Source organism: Emys orbicularis, chromosome 3 (genome assembly GCF_028017835.1).
Source record: "Emys orbicularis isolate rEmyOrb1 chromosome 3, rEmyOrb1.hap1, whole genome shotgun sequence".
NCBI classification, from domain to species: Eukaryota; Metazoa; Chordata; order Testudines; family Emydidae; genus Emys; species Emys orbicularis.
Window position 1 is genome coordinate 188,443,641 of NC_088685.1, and position 19,612 is coordinate 188,463,252.

Here is a 19,612-nt window from a genome sequence, read left to right on the forward strand (position 1 = left end):
TGAACCTAGTTTAAAGCCCTCCTCATTAGGTTAGCCAGCCTGCTTGCGAAGATGTTCTTCCCTCTCTTCGTTAGGTGGAGCCCGTCTCTGCCTAGCACTCCTTCTTGGAACACCATCCCATGATCGAAGAATCCAAAGCCTTCTCTCCGACACCACCTGCGTAGCCATTCGTTGACTTCCACGATTCGACGGTCTCTACCCAGGCCTTTTCCTTGCACAGGGAGGATGGACAAGAACACCACTTGCGCCTCAAACTCCTTTATCCTTCTTCCCAGAGCCACGTAGTCTGCAGTGATCCACTCAAGGTCATTCTTGGCAGTATCATTGGTGCCCATGTGGAGAGGAAGGAAGGGGTAGCGATCCGAGGGCTTGATGAGTCTCGGCAGTCTCTCCGTCACATCGTGTATCCTAGCTCCTGGCAAGCAGCAGACCTCTCGGTTTTCCCGGTCAGGGCGGCAGATAGATGACTCAGTCCCCCTGAGGAGGGAGTCCCCGACCATCACCACTCTCCTTCTCCTCTTGGGAGTGGTGGTTGTGGAACCCCCATCCCTAGGACAGTGCATCTTTTGCCTTCCAATCGGTGGAGTCTCCTTCTGCTCCCTTCCCTCAGATGGGTCATCTAGTCCACTCTCCGCATTAGTACCTGTAGAGAGAACGTGGAAACGATTGCTCACCTGTATCTCCATTGCTGGTACATGGATGCTCCTCTTTCTCCTTCTGGAGGTCACATGCTGCCAAACTTCCTCACCATCCTTCTGTCCCTGCTGCGCCTGCTCTGAATCTTCAGAACGTTGTGGCCGTAGAAGCATCTCCTGACGTCTGTCCAGGAAATCTTCATTTTCCCTTATGCAACGCAGAGTCGATACTTGTTTCTCCAGACCTCGAACCTTCTCTTCCAATATGGAGACCAGCTTGCACTTTGTACAGACAAAGTCGCTTCTGTCCTGTGGAAGAAAGACAAACATGGCACAACCTGTGCAGGTTACAACAGCTGATCGCTCACCTTCCATATCACCTTCCTCTTAAGAGCTTCCTCAGCTGTTGCAGTAACTACTCAGAGAAACCCGCAGATGAAAGCCTCAGTGAGCTCTCCCCAGGCGAACTCCTTCTGTTAGCCTCTGCTGTTCGCCGCTCAGCTGGTTCGCTGCTGACTGCCCTTATATACCAGTCAGGCCAACTCAAGGCCCTCCTGGAACAAAGCACTCCCAATTCACACTTTTCAAACAAACAAGCAAGCAATCAAGCACACGGTCAAACTGACAAACTGTCCCAGCAACAGACACTCAGATACTCACCAACACAGCCCCCCTAATGCAGCACTTAGCGTACCTCCTCTCGGATAGATCCCAGGCAAACTCCCTCTGTTAGCCTCTGCTGTTTGCCGCCAGTTCTAACTCTCATCTCTATCTTTTTCCTTTTATGAATAAACCTTTAGATTTAAGATTCTAAAGGATTGGCAACAGCGTGATTTGTGGGTGAGATCTGATTTGTATATTGACCTGGGTCTGGGGCTTGGTCCTTTGGGATCAGGAGAACCTTTTTTCTTTTATTGGGGTGTGACGTTATTGCCATAAACTGGGACCATATAGATCATTGTTGCAACCAAGGTCCTGTAGTGGCACCCAAATCTTGTATAAAGGGGGTCGAATGGGGTGTCTAAGACAAGGTTATGGTTTACTGGTTATTATTATGCTGTCTATATGTGTGTATCAGTTTTGTAGTTGAAGTTATGAATATTGGCTCTATACTGTCTGTATGGCAAGCTTATGCTATGCTTCTGGGTGACATCCCAGACAAGCTGGGATTAGCTCTGCCTAGCCTGCTTGATGGCCCATTAAGGACCATCAGCTATACAATGGACCCATTGAGAGAAGGCCAATATGCCTTCAGACTCAGCAGAGTATGCAGGGACTGGCCCATGTGACTCCAGGCTCCATTTTGCTGTAATTTTCCACAGTAAGAACAAAGAATTGTTCTTACACCTGGAAAAGACTATATAAGGCTGATGCCTCATCTCCATTGGGTCTTCAATCCTGCTTCATACCTCTGGAGGAACTTTGCTACAAGCTGAAGCTTTGAACAAAGGACTGAGGACCCATCCCAGCGGGGGATGTATTCCAGAGACTTGATTTGAACCTGCAGTTTATTCTGTCACTGCTGCAAGCCTGAACTAAGAACTTTGCCATTACTGTATGTAATTGATTCCATTTAACCAATTCTAACTCTCATCTCTATCTTTTTCCTTTTATGAATAAACCTTTAGATTTTAGATTCTAAAGGATTGGCAACAGCGTGATTTGTGGGTAAGATCTGATTTGTATATTGACCTGGGTCTGGGGCTTGGTCCTTTGGGATCAGGAGAACCTTTTTCTTTGACTTGGGTATTGGTTTTCATAACCATTTGTCCCCATAACGAGTGGCACTGGTGGTAATACTGGGAAACTGGAGTGTCTAAGGAGATTGCTTGTGAGACTTGCGGTTAGCCAGTGGGGTGAGACCGAAGTCCTCTTAGTCTGGCTGGTTTGGTTTGCCTTAGAGGTGGAAAAAACCCCAGCCTTGGGCTGTAACTGCCCTGTTTGAGCAATTTGTCCTGAGTTGGCACTCTCAGTTGGGTTCCGCCAGAACCGCATTGTCACATGGGGTATTGGGTTTTCATAACCATTTGTCCCCATAACGAGTGGCACTGGTGGAGATACTGGAAAACTGGTGTCAAGTATCAGAGGGGTAGCCGTGTTAGTCCGGATCTGTAAAAAGCAACATAGAGTCCTGTGGCACCTTTAAGACTAACAGATGTATTGGAGCATAAGCTTTCGTGGGTGAATGCCCACTTCGTCGGATGCATGTAATGGAAATTTCCAGGGGCAGGTATAAATATGCTGGCAAGAATCAGTCTGGAGATAACGAGGTTAGTTCAATCAGGGAGGGTGAGGTCCTCTTCTAGCAGTTGAAGTGTGAACACCAAGGGAGGAGAAACTGCTTCTGTAGTTGGCTAGCCATTCACAGTCTTTGTTTAATCCTGATCTGATGGTGTCAAATTTGCAAATGAACTGAAGCTCAGCAGTTTCTCTTTGAAGTCTGGTCCTGAAGTTTTTTTGCTGTAAGATGGCTACCTTTACATCTGCTATTGTGTGGCTAGGGAGGTTGAAGTGTTCTCCTACAGGTTTTTGTATATTGCCGTTCCTAATATCTGACTTGTGTCCATTTATCCTTTTACGTAGTGACTGTCCAGTTTGGCCAATGTACATAGCAGAGGGGCATTGCTGGCACATGATGGCATATATAACATTGGTGGGCATGCAGGTGAATGAACCAGTGATGATGTAGCTGATCTGGTTAGGTCCTGTGATGGTGTTGTTGGTGTAGATATGTGGGCAGAGTTGGCATCGAGGTTTGTTGCATGGATTGGTTCCTGAGTTAGAGTTGTTATGGTGCGGTGTGTGGTTGCAGTTGAGAATATGCTTAAGGTTGGCAGGTTGTCTGTGGGCGAGGACTGGCCTGCCTCCCAAGGTCTGTGAAAGAGAGGGATCATTGTCCAAGATGGGTTGTAGATCACTGATGATGCGTTGGAGAGGTTTAAGCTGAGGACTGTAGGTGATAGCCAGTGGAGTTCTGTTGGTTTCTTTCTTGGGCTTGTCTTGTAGCAGGAGGCTTCTGGGTACACGTCTGGGTCTGTTGATTTGTTTCCTTATTTCCTTGTGCGGGTATCGTAGTTTTGAGAATGCTTGGTGAAGAACTTGTAGGTGTTGGTCTCTGTCTGAGGGGTTGGAGCAGATGCGGTTGTACCTCAGGGTATGTCTACACTACGAAATTAGGTCGAATTAATAGAAGCCGGTTTTATAGAAATCGGTTGTATACAGCCGATTGTGTGTCCCCCCACATAAAATGCTCTAAGTGCATTAAGTCGGCGGACCACGTCCACAGTACCGAGGCTAGCGTCGACTTCCGGCGCATTGCACTATGGGTAGCTATCCCACAGTTCCCGCAGTCTCCGCCGCCCATTGGAATTCTGGGTTGAGATTCCAATGCCCGAATGATGCAAAACAGTGTCGCGGGGGGTTCTGGGTACATGTCGTCAGGCCCCTCCCCCTCCGTCAGAGCAACGGCAGACAATAGATTCACGCCTTTTTACCTGGGTTACCTGTGCAGACAACATACCACGGCAAGCATGGAGCCCGCTCAGCTCAGCTCACCGTCACCATATGTCATCTGGGTGCCGGCAGACGTGGGACTGCATTGCTACACAGCAGCAGCAGCTAACTGCCTTTTGGCGGTAGACGGTGCAGCATGACTGGTAGCCTTCATCGGCGATCTGGGTGCTGGCAGCTGTGGGGCTGGCAGCCGTAGGGCTGCATTGCACCAGTCCCTTACCTTTTGCCTTTTGGCAGTAGATGGTGTATTACGACTGGTAACCGTCGTCATCATACAGCAGTGGCTGGAACTCCGTATGTCCCCCAGTCCCCCATCCCCCCAGTCATATTCTGCTGCCTTCACAATGACGATGATGGCTATCAGTCGTAGTATGCCATTTTCTGCCAAGCGCCCTGTTGGATCATCGCACATTAGCAGAGTCTTCCCTGAGCAGCAGCTCGTGCAATAGGCCTGAAGGCCATCGTCATCATAACTGCCAAGCGCCCAGTATTTGCTGCCAAGCACCCAGAAGATGCCGAGGGCTATCAGTCATGCTGCACCGTCGTCTTAAGATGTAAAAAATAGATTTGTTCTGTATTCATTTGCTTCCCCCTCCCTCCGTCAAATCAACGGCCTGCTAAACCCAGGCTTTTGAGTTCAATCTTTGGGGGGGGGCCATTCTGTGTGACAGTTGTTTGTGTTTCTCCCTGATGCACAGCCACCTTTGTTGATTTTAATTCCCTGTACCTGTACGCCATGTCGTCACTCGCCCCTCCCTCCCTCCCTCCCTCCCTCCCCTGGTCCGTCAGATACTAGTTTCGCGCCTTTTTTCAGACCAGACGCCATAGCTAGCCCTGGGATCATGGAGCCCGCTCAGATCACCGCGGCAATTATGAGCACTATGAACACCACGCGCATTGTCCTGGAGTATATGCAGAGCCAGAACATGCCAAAGCAAAACCAGGACCAGCCGAGGAGGCGATTGCAGCGCGGCGATGAGAGTGATGAGGAAATTGACATGGACATAGACCTCTCACAAGGCACAGGCCCCAGCAATGTGGAAATCATGGTGTTACTGGGGCAGGTTCATGCCGTGGAATGCCGATTCTGGGCCCTGGAAACAAGCACAGACTGGTGGGACCGCATCGTGCTGCAGGTGTGGGACGATTCCCAGTGGCTGCGAAACTTTCGCATGCGTAAGGGCACTTTCATGGAACTTTGTGACTTGCTTTCCCCTGCCCTGAAGCGCCAGAATACCAGGATGAGAGCAGCCCTCACAGTTGAGAAGCGAGTGGCGATAGCCCTGTGGAAGCTTGCAACACCAGACAGCTACCGGTCAGTCGGGAATCAATTTGGAGTGGGCAAATCTACTGTGGGGGCTGCTGAGATCCAAGTAGCCAGCACAATCAAAGACCTGCTGATATCAAGGGTAGTGACTCTCGGAAACGTGCAGACCATAGTGGATGGCTTTGCTGCAATGGGATTCCCAAACTGTGGTGGGGCCATAGACGGAACCCATATCCCTATCTTGTCACCGGAGCACCAAGCCACCGAGTACATAAACCGCAAGGGGTACTTTTCAATGCTGCTGCAAGCCCTGGTGGATGACAAGGGACGTTTCACCAACATCAACGTGGGCTGGCCGGGAAGGGTACATGATGCTCGCGTCTTCAGGCACTCTGCTCTGTTTCGAAAGCTGGAGGAAGGGACTTTCTTCCCGGACCAGAAAATAACCATTGGGGATGTTGAAATGCCTATCGTGATCCTTGGGGACCCAGCCTACCCCTTAATGCCATGGCTCATGAAGCCGTACACAGGCAGCCTGGACAGGAGTCAGGACCTGTTCAACTACAGGCTGAGCAAGTGCCGAATGGTGGTGGAATGTGCATTTGGACGTTTAAAAGCGCGCTGGCGCAGCTTACTGACTCACTCAGACCTTAGCGAAAAGAATATCCCCATTGTTATTGCTGCTTGCTGTGCTCTCCACAATATCTGTGAGAGTAAGGGGGAGACATTTATGGCGGGGTGGGAGGTTGAGGCAAATCGCCTGGCCGCTGATTACGCGCAGCCAGACACCAGGGCGGTTAGAGGAGCACACCATGGCGCGGTGCGCATCAGAGAAGCTTTGAAAACGAGTTTTGTGACTGGCCAGGCTACGGTGTGAAACTTCTGTTTGTTCCTCCTTGATGAACCCTCCGCCCCCCCACCCGGTTCACTCTACTTCCCTGTAAGCCAACCACCACACCCTCCCCTTCCCCCTTCGAGCACCACTCGCAGAGGCAATAAAGTCATTGTTACTTCACATTCATGCATTCTTTATTAATTCATCACACAACTAGGGGGATAATTGCAAAGGTAGCCCGGGATGGGTGGGGGAGGAGGGAAGGAAAAGGACACACTGCAGTTTAAAACTTTAACTCTTATTGAAGGCCAGCCTTCTGATGCTAGGGCAATCATCTGGGGTGGAGTGACTGGGTGGCCGGAGGCCCCCCCACCGTGTTCTTGGGCGTCTGGGTGAGGAGGCTATGGAACTTGGGGAGGAGGGCTGTTGGTTACACAGGGGCTGTAGCGGCGGTCTCTGCTCCTGCTGCCTTTCCTGCAGCTCAACCATATGCTGGAGCATATCAGTTTGATGCTCCAGCAGCCGGAGCATCGACTCTTGCCTTCTGTGTGCAAGCTGACGCCACCTATCATCTTCAGCCCGCAACTTGCTCTGTTCATCCCGCGATTCAGCACGCCACCTCTCCTCTCGTTCATATTGGGCTTTTCTGTAATCAGTCATTGACTGCCTCCACGCATTCTGCTGTGCTCTGTCAGCGTGGGAGGACATCTGTAGCTCTGTAAACATGTCATCACGCGTCCTACGTTTTCTCTTTCTAATCTTCACTAGCCTCTGTGAAGGAGAAACATTTGCAGCTGGTGGAGGAGAAGGGAGAGGTGGTTTTAAAAGACACATTTTAGAGAACAATGGGTACACTCTTTCACGTTAAATTTTGCTGTTCACATTACACAGCACATGTGCTTTCGTTACAAGGTCACATTTTTCCTCTTATATTGAGGGCCTGCCGGTTTGGTGTGAGAGATCATTCATGCAGTGCCAGGCCACAGATTTCAGCTTGCAGGCAGCCATGGTAAGACACAGTCTTTTGGCTTTTTTAACCTTCTTAACATGTGGGAATGGTTTCAAACAGTAGTGCTCTCATTTCCCATACCAAGCACCGGTTGGGTTGTCCATTTAAAATGGGTTTGCAATGTAAAAGGAGGGGCTGCGGTTTCAGGGTTAACATGCAGCACAAACCCAACTAACTCCCCTCCCCCACACACCCAATTCTCTGGGATGATCACTTCACCCCTCCCCCCCATCACGTGGCTAACAGCGGGGAATATTTCTGTTCAGCAGAGCAGGAACGGGCACCTCTGAATGTCCCCTTAATAAAATTGCCCCATTTCAACCAGGTGACCGTGAATGATATCACTCTCCTGAGGATAACAAAGAGCGATAAGGAATGGATGTTGTCTGCATGCCAGCAAACACCGGGACCATACGCTGCCATGCTTTGTTATGCATTGATTCCAGACTACGTGTTACTGGCCTGGCGTGGTAAAGTGTCCTACCATGGCGGACGGGATAAGGCATCCCTCCCCAGAAACCTTTTGCAAAGGCTTTGGGAGTACATGAAGGAGAGCTTTCTGGAGATGTCCCTGGAGGATTTCCGCTCCATCCCCATACACGTTAATAGACTTTTCCAGTAGCTGTACTGGCCGCGATTGCCAGGGCAAATTAATCATTAATCATTAAACACGCTTGCTTTTAAACCCTGTGTAATATTTACAAAGGTACACTCACCAGAGGTCCCCTGTGTGCCCTCAGGGTCTTCGGTGAGTTCGGGGGTTACTGGTTCCAGGTCCAGGGTGACAAACATATCCTGGCTGTTGGGGAAACTGGTTTCTCCGCTTCCTTGCGGCTGTGAGCTATCTACATTTTCTCCATCCTCCTCTTCCGAACCCTCTTCCCTGTGTGTTTCTCCAGTGAGGGAGTCATAGCACACGGTTGGGGTAGTGGTGGCTGCACCCCCTAGAATGGCATGCAGCTCCGCGTAGAAGCGGCATGTTTGCGGCTCTGCCCCGGAGAGCCTCTCTGGCTTTGTGGTAGGCTTGACTTAGCTCCTTAATTTTCATGCGGCACTGCGGTGCGTCCCTGTTATGGCCTCTGTCCTTCATGGCCTTGGAGACCTTTTCTAATATTTTGCCATTTCGTTTACTGCTTCGGAGTTCAGCCAGCACTGATTCATCTCCCCATATGGTGAGCAGATCCCGTACCTCCCGTTCGGTCCATGCTGGAGCTCTTTTGCGATCCTGGGACTCCATCACGGTTACCTGTGCTGATGAGCTCTGCATGGTCACCTGTGCTCTCCACGCTGAGCAAACAGGAAATGAAATTCAAACGTTCGCGGGGCTTTTCCTGTCTACCTGGCCAGTGCATCTGAGTTGAGAGTGCTGTCCAGAGCGGTCACAATGAAGCACTGTGGGATAGCTCCCGGAGGCCAATAACGTCCAATTCCATCCACACTACCCCAATTCCGACCCCCTAAGGCCGATTTTATCGCTAATCCCCTCGTCGGAGGTGGAGTAAAGAAACCGGTTTAAAGGGCCCTTTAAGTCGAAAGAAAGGGCTTCGTCGTGTGAACGTGTCCAGGCTTAATTCGATTTAACGCGGCTAAAGTCGACCTAAACTCGTAGTGTAGACCAGGCCTCAGTGCTTGGCTGTAGACGATGGATTGTGTGGTGTGTCCGGGGTGGAAGCTGGAGGCATGAAGGTAGGCATAGCGGTCGGTGGGTTTTCGGTATAGGGTGGTGTTGACATGGCCATTTTGTGTGACTTGTGGTTAGCCAGTGGGGTGAAACCAAAGTCTTCACTGTCTGGCTGGTTTGGTTTGCCTTAGAGGTGGAAAAACCCCAGCCTTGGGCTGTAACTGCCCTGTTTGAGCAATTTATCCTGAATTGGCACTCTCAGTTGGGTCCCGCCAGAACCAGCATCGTTACACCATGTCCCTTGCTGAACAGTTCCTGCTTGTGACCAAATACGCACCACATTCTCCCCACCATGCACACACACACAGTCTCTGTGTGAGGCTTCTCTCACACCTTGTTCTTCCCCAGCTGATTGTTCAATCCACTCTTTCCCTCATTAGCTCAGCTATTTCCAACACCCAGTCCTCAGTAGCTTCCCTGGTCTTGCACAGCTACACTGCTGCTTTGTTACAGGGCTGTTTTTCAATTCTTAGCCCTGCTATAGGCCAACTTCTTCTCTCAGCCCTACAGGGGCAAATTCTCTTCCTGGTCTCTAGCTGTGGTTCCTGCATCAGGCGTTGCTACCTGGCCTTCTCTCTGCAGTTAGCTCCCAGGCTGCTGCTCTCACACACTAACCCTCTGTCTGCCTATTTCTGTTCCTGATCCTCTCATCACTTTGGATCATACAGAACTCTCTACTGGCGAGCAAAAGATCTGGGGTCTTATTCCTCACATAATTTCTTATGGTTCAATCTATTTTCAGTCAGGTCATTCCCAAAAGGGGAGAGTGGGAGGGAAAGGTTACCCAGAATTGAGCGAACAGATTCATCCCAATACTATATGATGTGAAATCACTGATAATATGCCAAATTCTTATCCACATGTAGAACTATGCAACCACATTGATGGCAGTAGGGTTAAAAGCAGGATTTAACTTTTTTAAAAAATTTCTTCCAGAAAGGCTTCTACTTTGGATGTGAACATCTCTTACAACTTTTTTAAGAACAGGATTAGGATTTTTGTGTCCTAAAACATTTGTGCATATGTTATTTAATTAGCTGGTGGCAAAAGCTAATTTCCTTTGTTTTCTTTCTCAGCTGTTCCCCGGAGGAGGGGGTGAAAGGGCTTGAGGGTACCCCACAGGGAAGAATTCCCAAGTGCGCCTTCCTGGGTTTAAAGGGTTGTTTTTTTCCCCACTTGGGTGGTGGCTGCATCTACCCATACAAAGTCAGAGAGAAGCTGTAACCTTGGGAGTTTAATACAAGCCTGGAGTGGCCAGTATTAATTTTTAGAATCCTTGTGGGCCCCCACCTTCTGCACTCAAAGTGCCATCATGGGGAATCAGCCTTCACAACAACATGTCATGTTTATTATTGCAATAAATTACACACTGCTAGTGCCACTGAAAAAAAAGTAGAATATAAAATAATGGCACAGCTTGTACCAGAAAAGAAAAGTGTTCCAAAAATAAATAGCTTAACCTGTTCATTTGTATTCCAGCAATTTCACAGCACACTTTTCCACACACCTAATTTATCATATAGCTCACAGAGATTTATAAGTAGCCCATATTGCGTAAACATCAATTGTGATCTTGAACAGCTCTTGGAACATTGCAGCCCCAAGCTCTACCATAATGCATATAAAAAATGAATAGTAATAGCAGCTTTTTCATGAGGGGGTCATGCTGAATACACTGCCCCAGACAGTGCTGGTGCAAGTCCATTGAGGACCATAAGCAGGAATATTTTGGGGGGCCTGTGGCGGGTTTTGTACCTCGTCAACCCCTTCAATTCAAGGCGGGGCGAGGTTAGCCCCACCTCCCTGCATCTACGTCGGTTCTACTACCTCCCCAGTAGTCAGGGCTGTATGGCCCAATGGCCAGAGTCCCAATGGCCAGAGTCCCTCTAAATCCTCTTCCCCTGGTGGGATAGCACGGCCTAGCGGACGGAGTCCCTATAGTGTGCTCCTAAAGAAGCATGGCCCAATGTCCGGAGTCTCTCTAAATTCTCTTCCCTCCGGGGGATAGCACGGCCTTGCGGCTGGAGTCCATATAGTGCACTCCTAAAGCAGTGTGGCCCAATGGCCAGAGTCTCTCTAAACTCTCTTCCCCTCGTAGGATAGTACGGCCCAGCGGTCGGAGTTCATCTATCTCCTTGAGGTAAAAGAGGGGTCGGTGAACTATGTTGTCACCAAAATGGGTGGGGGGGTTTTAGAGACCCCCGGTAGGGGAGCCCGGGCCCACCCGCCTTTACTGGGCTCCAACCCAGGGCTCTGTCAGTGACGGCGTGATCCGCCACAGGTTAGCGGGGAATCCTACCGCAACACGCTGCCCTCAGAGTGGTGAGAGAAACCACTCCCTTCCCTTCCCTGGGTCACTTCCTACCAGTTCTCCAAACGTAGCAGTGCCTGTGGCATCAGGGTCTCCAGGTTCTTCAGCACCCGGCGCTCCCTGGGGTTCCAACAGTTGCTGGCCTCCGGTCCCAGTCCCTGACTCCTCAGCTCTCTCCATCCGGTAAGGGTCGCAACTGCTCCTGGGCAGGAGCTAAGGCCCAAGTTTGGGTTCTGGGGGGTATGGGACAATCATAAAACCCTTGCGGGCCTTCCACGCCTTCAGCAGGTTTACATGGTATACTTGGGTGTCCCTTCGACGTCCGGACAGCCGGATCTCATAATCAACGGGCCCCACCCACCGAACCACCTCAAACGGCCCCTGCCACTTGGCTAATAATTTGGACTCGGAGGAGGGCAGTAACAGAAGAACTCGGTCTCCCAGTTTGAAGTTCCTCATCTTCATCCGTCGATTGTACTGGATCTCCTGGTTGCGTTGTGCTTGTAACAGGTTCTCCCTGGCTCGGGTGCCCAGTTCCCAAAGCCGTTCCCTCCCCCAGGTCGAGGCCAATCCATTTGAAAGGAGTGCCAATCACTGGTAAAGGCACCAAGGGGGCCCTGGGTACCCCCTTCGGGCCGGCCTTCTGGCACTCTGGGCAAGAGGCACAGTAATCCCGGACCTCTTGGTTTATGCCTGGCCAGAAAAAACGTTGGGCTATTCTTAGGAAGGTCATTTCTCACACCAAATGACCCACCCAGGGGACTGCATGGGCTAGGCGGAGTAGCCCTCTTCGGAACCTTTGGGGGACCAACAATTGGTGCACCTCGGCTTGGGTCTCTGGCTCCTGGGCCACTTGATAAAGTAAGTCTTTGTGAATCTCAAAATGGGGGCCTTGGGGCCGATATTGCCAAGGATGGGCCTCTCCATCCCGGCTGACCACTTGTTCCCAGGCTGGAGTCCCCTCTCTGTTCCTCCAAAAAATCTCCATCAACATCCAGCCACCTCGTCTCTTCCACTGTCGGACTGTCGGTTGAGGCCTGGCTCTCCTCGGTTACTTCAGGCCCTCTCAATGTCCCCTTTAAGGGGTCGTGTGGCCCGAGTTGGCCCAACAAACCCTGTCTCCCATAGCGGGCTCTCTTCCTCTTCTCGGGCTGTCTGCTCCACCCCCGTATAAGACTGGCGAAACCCGGCCAGTCACAGCCCAACACCACAGGGTATGCTAATCTAGGTGCCACCCCCACTAAGCAATGCGACTCCTGTTGGGCAACCTCCAGTTGCACCCAGATGGTGGGGTAAGACTTCATGTCTCCGTGTATACATTGTAACTATATCGGGGCCCCAGTGCAAAGGGAGTCCTCTACCAATCCCGTGCGAATGACGGTTTGGCTGCACCCCAAGTCCACCAGTGTGAAGGTTGGGGTTCCCTCCACTCGCACCGGGATCACCCTCTTCGCCGGCCCGTCCTTCCGGGCTCGTCGGTCCGCCGTCAGGCCCTGCCCATAATTACAGTCCCTGTAGGGGCACTCTCTCCTGAAGTGCCCCCTTTGTCCGCACTGGTAGCACCTATCCCGATCCCCCTCCGTGGGTAAGGTGCCTTGTGGGAGACTTGACTCCCCAGACGGGTCCTCTTGGTCCCGGGACAGGCGCGCCCCCAAGGGGCAGGGCCGGCGCTTCCACTAGGTGACCCTAGGCGATCGCCTAGGGTGGCAGGATTTGGGGGGTGGCATTTTGCCATCCTCAGCGGAAATTCGGCAGCGGGGGGTTCTTCCGCTCCAGGTCTTTGGTGGAAATTCGGTGGCGGGTCCTTCACTCGCTCCAGGACCCGCCACCGAAGTGCCCCGAAGACGCGGAGCGGAAGGACCCCCATCGCCGAATGCTCAGAGGAGGAGCACTGCCGCCTAGGGCGGCAAAAACCCTGGCGCCGCTCCTGCCGAGGGGCCCCGGACCTTGGGGTTTGTTGGCGACCCTGTCTGTCGGGTGGGCAAACGGGGACCTCCCGCACCGGTCTTATGCACCATCCCTTCTGAGGGTCGGTCTCCCCCTCCTGAAGTCCTTGTCTTAAGACCCGCTCACTCTTCCGGCTCTGCCGCCATGTAGTCTTCAGCGAGGGACGTAGCCTCTGCGAGGGTCTTCGGCTGGTATCGCTGCACCCACTCCTTCCCCCCGGTGGGCAGGATCCGGTGGAACTGCTCCAATGCCACAGCCACCTGGCAACTAATACAGCGATCCGGCTCTAGCCACCTCCAACAGAGGTCGTGGACCTTCTTGGGCTACTGCCCGCAGCCTGGCTCCTGGCGGATATTTATCTTGACGCAGCCTCTGCCGGTACGTCTCCGGACTGATGCCCATCTGGTCTAGGATGGCAGCCTTAACCTTCTCATATTGCAGCGCCTCCTGTGGGTCAAGATTGCGGTAAGCGGCCTGCGCGGGGCCCATTAAATATGGGGCGAGAATAGTGGCCCAATGTTCAAGGGGCCACTAAGTGGCCGTAGCTACCCATTCAAAAGTTAATCAGAAGGCCTCGGGTTCGTCCCCAGGCCCCATCTTTGTCAGCCGCACTGGTAGTCCCCCACAGCCCTCCCCTGGCCCTCCTCCGGCTGTGTTGGGGGGAGGACTGGCTGCCATCTTCAGCAAGGTCGCCACCTGTTGGAACAGTCGATCTTGACTCACTTGCTGCTGGGCGGCTAACTCCCGAACCAGCTGTAGCTGGGATTCTTGTTGCTTTGCCGCCTGCAGTTGCTGCTGTACAGCCAGTTGCTGTAACAGCTGCGTCTGCTGTTGTTGCTGTTGTACAGCCTGTTGCTGCTGGTTTTCCAGCAGCCATTTTAGGAGCTGGTCAGTCTCCTTCTTGTACATGTGGGTCCTTCTAGCAGGCCCTGGTCCTTGCCCACATTCTCCACCACTTGTGGCGGGTTTTGTACCTCGTCAACCCCTTCAATTCAAGGGGGGGTGAGGTTAACCCCACCTCCCTGCATCTACGTCGGTTCTACTACCTCTCTGGTAGTCAGGGCTGAATGGCCCAATGGCCGGAGTCCTTCTAAATCCTCTTCCCCTGGTGGGATAGCAGGGCCTAGTGGCCAGAGTCCCTATAGTGCACTCCTAAAGCAGCATGGCCCAATGGCCGGAGTCTCTCTAAATTCTCTTCCCTCCGGGGGATAGCACAGCCGTGCAGCCGGAGTCCATATAGTGTGCTCCTAAAGCAGTGTGGCCCAATGATCAGAGTCTCTCTAAACTCTCTTCCCCTCACCAAAAAGGGGGGGGGTTAGAGACCCCCGGTAGGGGAGCCCGGGCCCACCCGCCTTTACTGGGCTCCAACTCAGGGCCCTGTCAGTGACAGCGTGATCCGACACAGGTCAGCGGGGATTCATAGATTCATAGATTCATAGATTCTAGGACTGGAAGGGACCTCGAGAGGTCATCGAGTCCAGTCCCCTGCTCGCATGGCAGGACCAAATACTGTCTAGACCATCCCTGACAGACATTTATCTAACCTACTCTTAAATATCTCCAGAGATGGAGATTCCACAACCTCCCTAGGCAATTTATTCCAGTGTTTAACCACCCTGACAGTTAGGAACTTTTTCCTAATGTCCAACCTAGACCTCCCTTGCTGCAGTTTAAGCCCATTGCTTCTTGTTCTATCCTTAGAGGCTAAGGTGAACAAGTTTTCTCCCTCCTCCTTATGACACCCTTTTAGATACCTGAAAACTGCTATCATGTCCCCTCCCAGTCTTCTCTTTTCCAAACTAAACAAACCCAATTCTTTCAGCCTTCCTTCATAGGTCATGTTCTCAAGACCTTTAATCATTCTTAAAAATAACAGGAGTACTTGTGGCACCTTAGAGACTAACAAATTTATTAGAGCATAAGCTTTCGTGGGCTACAACCCACTTCTTCGGATGCATGGGTTGTAGCCCACGAAAGCTTATGCTCTAATAAATTTGTTAGTCTCTAAGGTACCACAAGTACTCCTGTTATTTTTGCGGATACAGACTAACACGGCTGCTACTCTGAAATTAATCATTCTTGTTGCTCTTCTCTGGACCCTTTCCAATTTCTCCATATCTTTCTTGAAATGCGGTGCCCAGAACTGGACGCAATACTCCAGCTGAGGCCTAACCAGAGCACAGTAGAGCGGAAGAATGACTTCTCGTGTCTTGCTCACAACACACCTGTTAATACATCCCAGAATCACGTTTGCTTTTTTTGCAACAGCATCACACTGTTGACTCATATTTAGCTTGTGGTCCACTATAACCCCTAGATCCCTTTCTGCCATACTCCTTCCTAGACAGTCTTTTCCCATTCTGTATGTGTGAAACTGATTTTTTCTTCCTAAGTGGAGCACTTTGCATTTGTCTTTGTTAAACTTCATCCTGTTTAACTCAGACCATTTCTCCAATTTGTCCAGATCATTTTGAATTATGACCCTGTCCTCCAAAGCAGTTGCCATCCCTCCCAGTTTGGGAAGCCTACCGCAACACACTGCCCTCAAAGTGTTGAGGGAGAAACCACTTCCTTCCCTTTCCTGGGTCATTTCCTACCAGTTCTCCAAACGTAGCAGTCCCTGTGGCATCAGGGTCTCCAGGTTCTTCAGCACCCAGCACTCCCTGGGGTTCCAACAGCTGCCGGTCTCCGGTTCCGGTCCCTGGCTCCTCAGCTCTCTTCGGTAAGGGTCGCAATTGCTCCTGGGCTGGAGCCTCTGCTGGGCGTCCTCCTTCCTCAGCCACCAGCCCTGATTGAGCAGCTCTGCAGGCTTTTATACTTGACTCCCAGTTGCAGCATGCCCAGGAGAGCCTCAGGGGCGTGGCTTCTTCTGCCAGCAGGGAAGGGTTTACCCTCTCAGTCCCAGTGTGGGGCCAGTCCGCACCGTCATAGGGCCCCACTCAACAAATAATAAAAAGTGAATAGGGGGCCCTCTTGAGCTGCATGGGCCCTAAGCAATTGCTTAATCTGCTTATGCCTAGCACCCCAGCTCTGGCCCCAGATCACAATGTACCTGTTATGTGCACATTCCACTGAGGTCTCCAAAACAGCAGCAGGAAGACTTCATTGAACAGACTGGCTGCCACCCTACGGACTTAGAAGCATAGCAAAAATGTTTTTAAATTTTTAATGAGCACATGTGCTGCTAAACTGAGTTACAGTGACTCATCTAACATTTTGATGTAGATTTACCAATGGTTATTTTCTCTGGAGTTGACTTAGGTATAAAAATGGTATAAGGGAATGAGACAATATTTACTTGATATCAAGATAGTTTAATATGTAGTGATTCACTGGGTTTAATTTAATTGGCATTGTGGATGCTAACTACATTTCTCAGTATTTCAGAGAATGGTCTACTGATTTCAATAATACAGGAAATATGATAGCATTGACGGAAGAATCCCATGCACTGCTACAGACTAGGGACCGAATGGCTAGGCAGCAGTTCTGCAGAAAAGGACCTAGGGGTTACAGTGGACGAGAAACTGGATATGAGTCAACAGTGTGCCCTTGTTGCCAAGAAGGCTAACGGCATTTTGGGCTGTATAAGTAGGGGCATTGCCAGCAGATCGAGGGATGTGATCATTCCCCTCTATTCAACATTGGTGAGGCCTCATATGGAGTACTGTGTCCAGTTTTGGGCCCCACACTACAAGAAGGATGTGGAAAAATTGGAAAGAGTCCAGCGGAGGGCAACAAAAATGATTAGGGGTCTGGAGCGCATGACTTATGAGGAGAGGCTGAGGGAACTGCCATCATTTAGTCTACAGAAGAGAAGAATGAAGAGGGATTTGATAGCTGCTTTCAACTACCTGAAAGGGGGTTCCAAAGAGGATGGATCTAGACTGTTCTCAGTGGTACCAGATGACAGAACAAGGAGTAATGGTCTCAAGTTGCAGTGGGGGAGGTTTAGGTTGGATATTGGGAAAACTTTTTCACTAGGAGGGTGGTGAAGCACTGGAATGGGTTAGCTAAGGAGGTGGTGCAATTTCCTTCCTTAGAGGTTTTTAAGGTCAGGCTTGACAAAGCCCTGGCTGGGATGATTTAGTTGGGGATTGGTCCTGCTTTGAGCAGGGGGTTGGACTAGATGACCTCCTGAGGTCCCTTCCAACCCTGATATTCTATGATTCTATGATAACAACTGTGATGAATATACAAATAGTTTCAATCTTCAGGCAATTCTTACAGGTATAGTTCCTGTAGGATAGTGGGGAAACTGTCTAATTGGGTGTCTGATTTGCAGGTATAGACTGATACATGTTTCTTAGGAAAATTAATCCCTGGTTTTAGTTGGCTGAATTATTTAAAAAAGAACAGGAGTACTTGTGGCACCTTAGAGACTAACAAATTTATTTGAGCATAAGCTTTCGTGGGCTACAGCCTACTTCATCGCGCTCAAATAAATTTGTTAGTCTCTCAGGTGCCACAAATACTCCTGTTCTTTTTTTTGCAGATACAGACTAACACGGCTGCTACTCTGAAACCTGAATTATTTAATTATATCTTCAGAAACTTTCTTCTCTAGGAGCTAAATTCACCTTGGGAGTTCTATTCAGTTACACCATTAACACTGACGACCTCTTTGTACCAGGAGTAAAATTAGCCCGTGGTGTTTGTTTTGTTAATCCAATTCTTTGAAGTCTGTGCCTTCAAATCTCTGAATATTAACACATTTCCACATGGTGGTACTGGTAGGCAGTAACTATTCATTCCGTGCTGTCCATATAACTTGTCAAAATTGTAGGAATTGTGTGTTCATTAGGTTACATTCAACTATCTCAGAGAATTTGGAGGAAATGTTGGCTAGAAGAAGCCATGGCAGTCTTATTTTTAGCATATTGTGCTAAAAGTCCAGCTACCCAGTGATCCAGTTTACCCAGCAGTATTTAAAATCTAGGCAGAATGGCCCTATACTCATTCATACAGAGCGAAATCTCTTAATGGTGAAGTGCTATACATAGTGATAAAGAAAACTGTTGATTTTAATTCTATTAAATATAAAATCACCTTAATAAAATATTCAATAAGGGAAACAAAAAAAATGATAGTTTGAAATACAACTTTAATTTTTAAAAAATCAATATGCCATGTACAATGTTTTGTTACAAGATTATCAGCTTGATTTGTTTTGTACTTATACTGACAGAACAAAATGATATTTTGAATTAAGCATAATATTGATTCAAAGTTATTTATAAATGATCAAAATGATAGCTGAATATTACTAATGTCAATAATTAGTTAGAACTGTTGGTCAGCAAAGACAAATACAGTTAAAACATATATGGAAACTGGTACTGCAATTGAGTATTATGTCATGTCAAGTAGGCTTAACTAAAAGAAACACTTGAAAGCATACATTTTTTCCCAAATGTTTGTCAGCTTTGTACACTTAATGTTGCATAATCTAGAAATATGCAAAAAACAGCAGCTTGGCACTACAATTAATGGAATGCATTATCAAATTCCTCTCTAGAAAAGGGCAATAGAAATGGCAGCTAGAGAACCATCCACAATCATTACAGGGTTTCTACATGGATATCGAGTAACAATCAGTTTCCTCTCTTGTTCTCTTTCCTGGATGAACCACACAGGCATTGTAGGATATTTATTTACAAGCACCAAGAATTTTCTGCTGTGCATTTCTTTGTCCATAACTACTAATTTTTGTTTCTCCTTATTGTTAGAGACCCAGATCCAACTCCCATTTTGTCAAAGATTTCCATTGACTTCAATGGGAGTTTGACTGAGCCTATAACTACTGTATGTCAAGTGCTCATCACATATAGTAATGCTATCAGCAGAAATCCAGTTTGTTACCACCTGTCTGAGAAAACAGAACTCGTGTACCTGTTGTAAATAAACAAATTAAAAATTTTTATTAAAGCTAATGTTAAAAAAAAATTATATAATACATAGGTTGGGAAAAGAGTGTCTGTACATCTGGGTATAGTGCTTAGATTATCCACAAATATAAAGTTTGTTTTTAAAATCATAGAGTACATAATCAGCAACAACCCAAATTTAGGTGAATAGATTTAACAATACAGTTTAGATATTAGAATCCGAATACTTGGGTACATCACTCATGAAAAGTTGTACAGAGATTTGGTTGTGGAAAGCAAAATATATCAATGAGTGGAGATTGTCACTCAGTAATTGAGAATTACGTTGGTTGTCCATTTAGAAAATACAATCCATGGGGAAAGTATTTGTTACTTTCCTGACTGCGCTTCTCATAGGCACTCTAGTTCATCCCTCCTGGTATTGCTGATGTCCAGTGATGTGTTCTATGTAGATGTCCCTCGACCACCTGATGGCGTCCGACACCATGAGTTGCCACATCAGCCAAGCATAGCGTTGACCGATTCC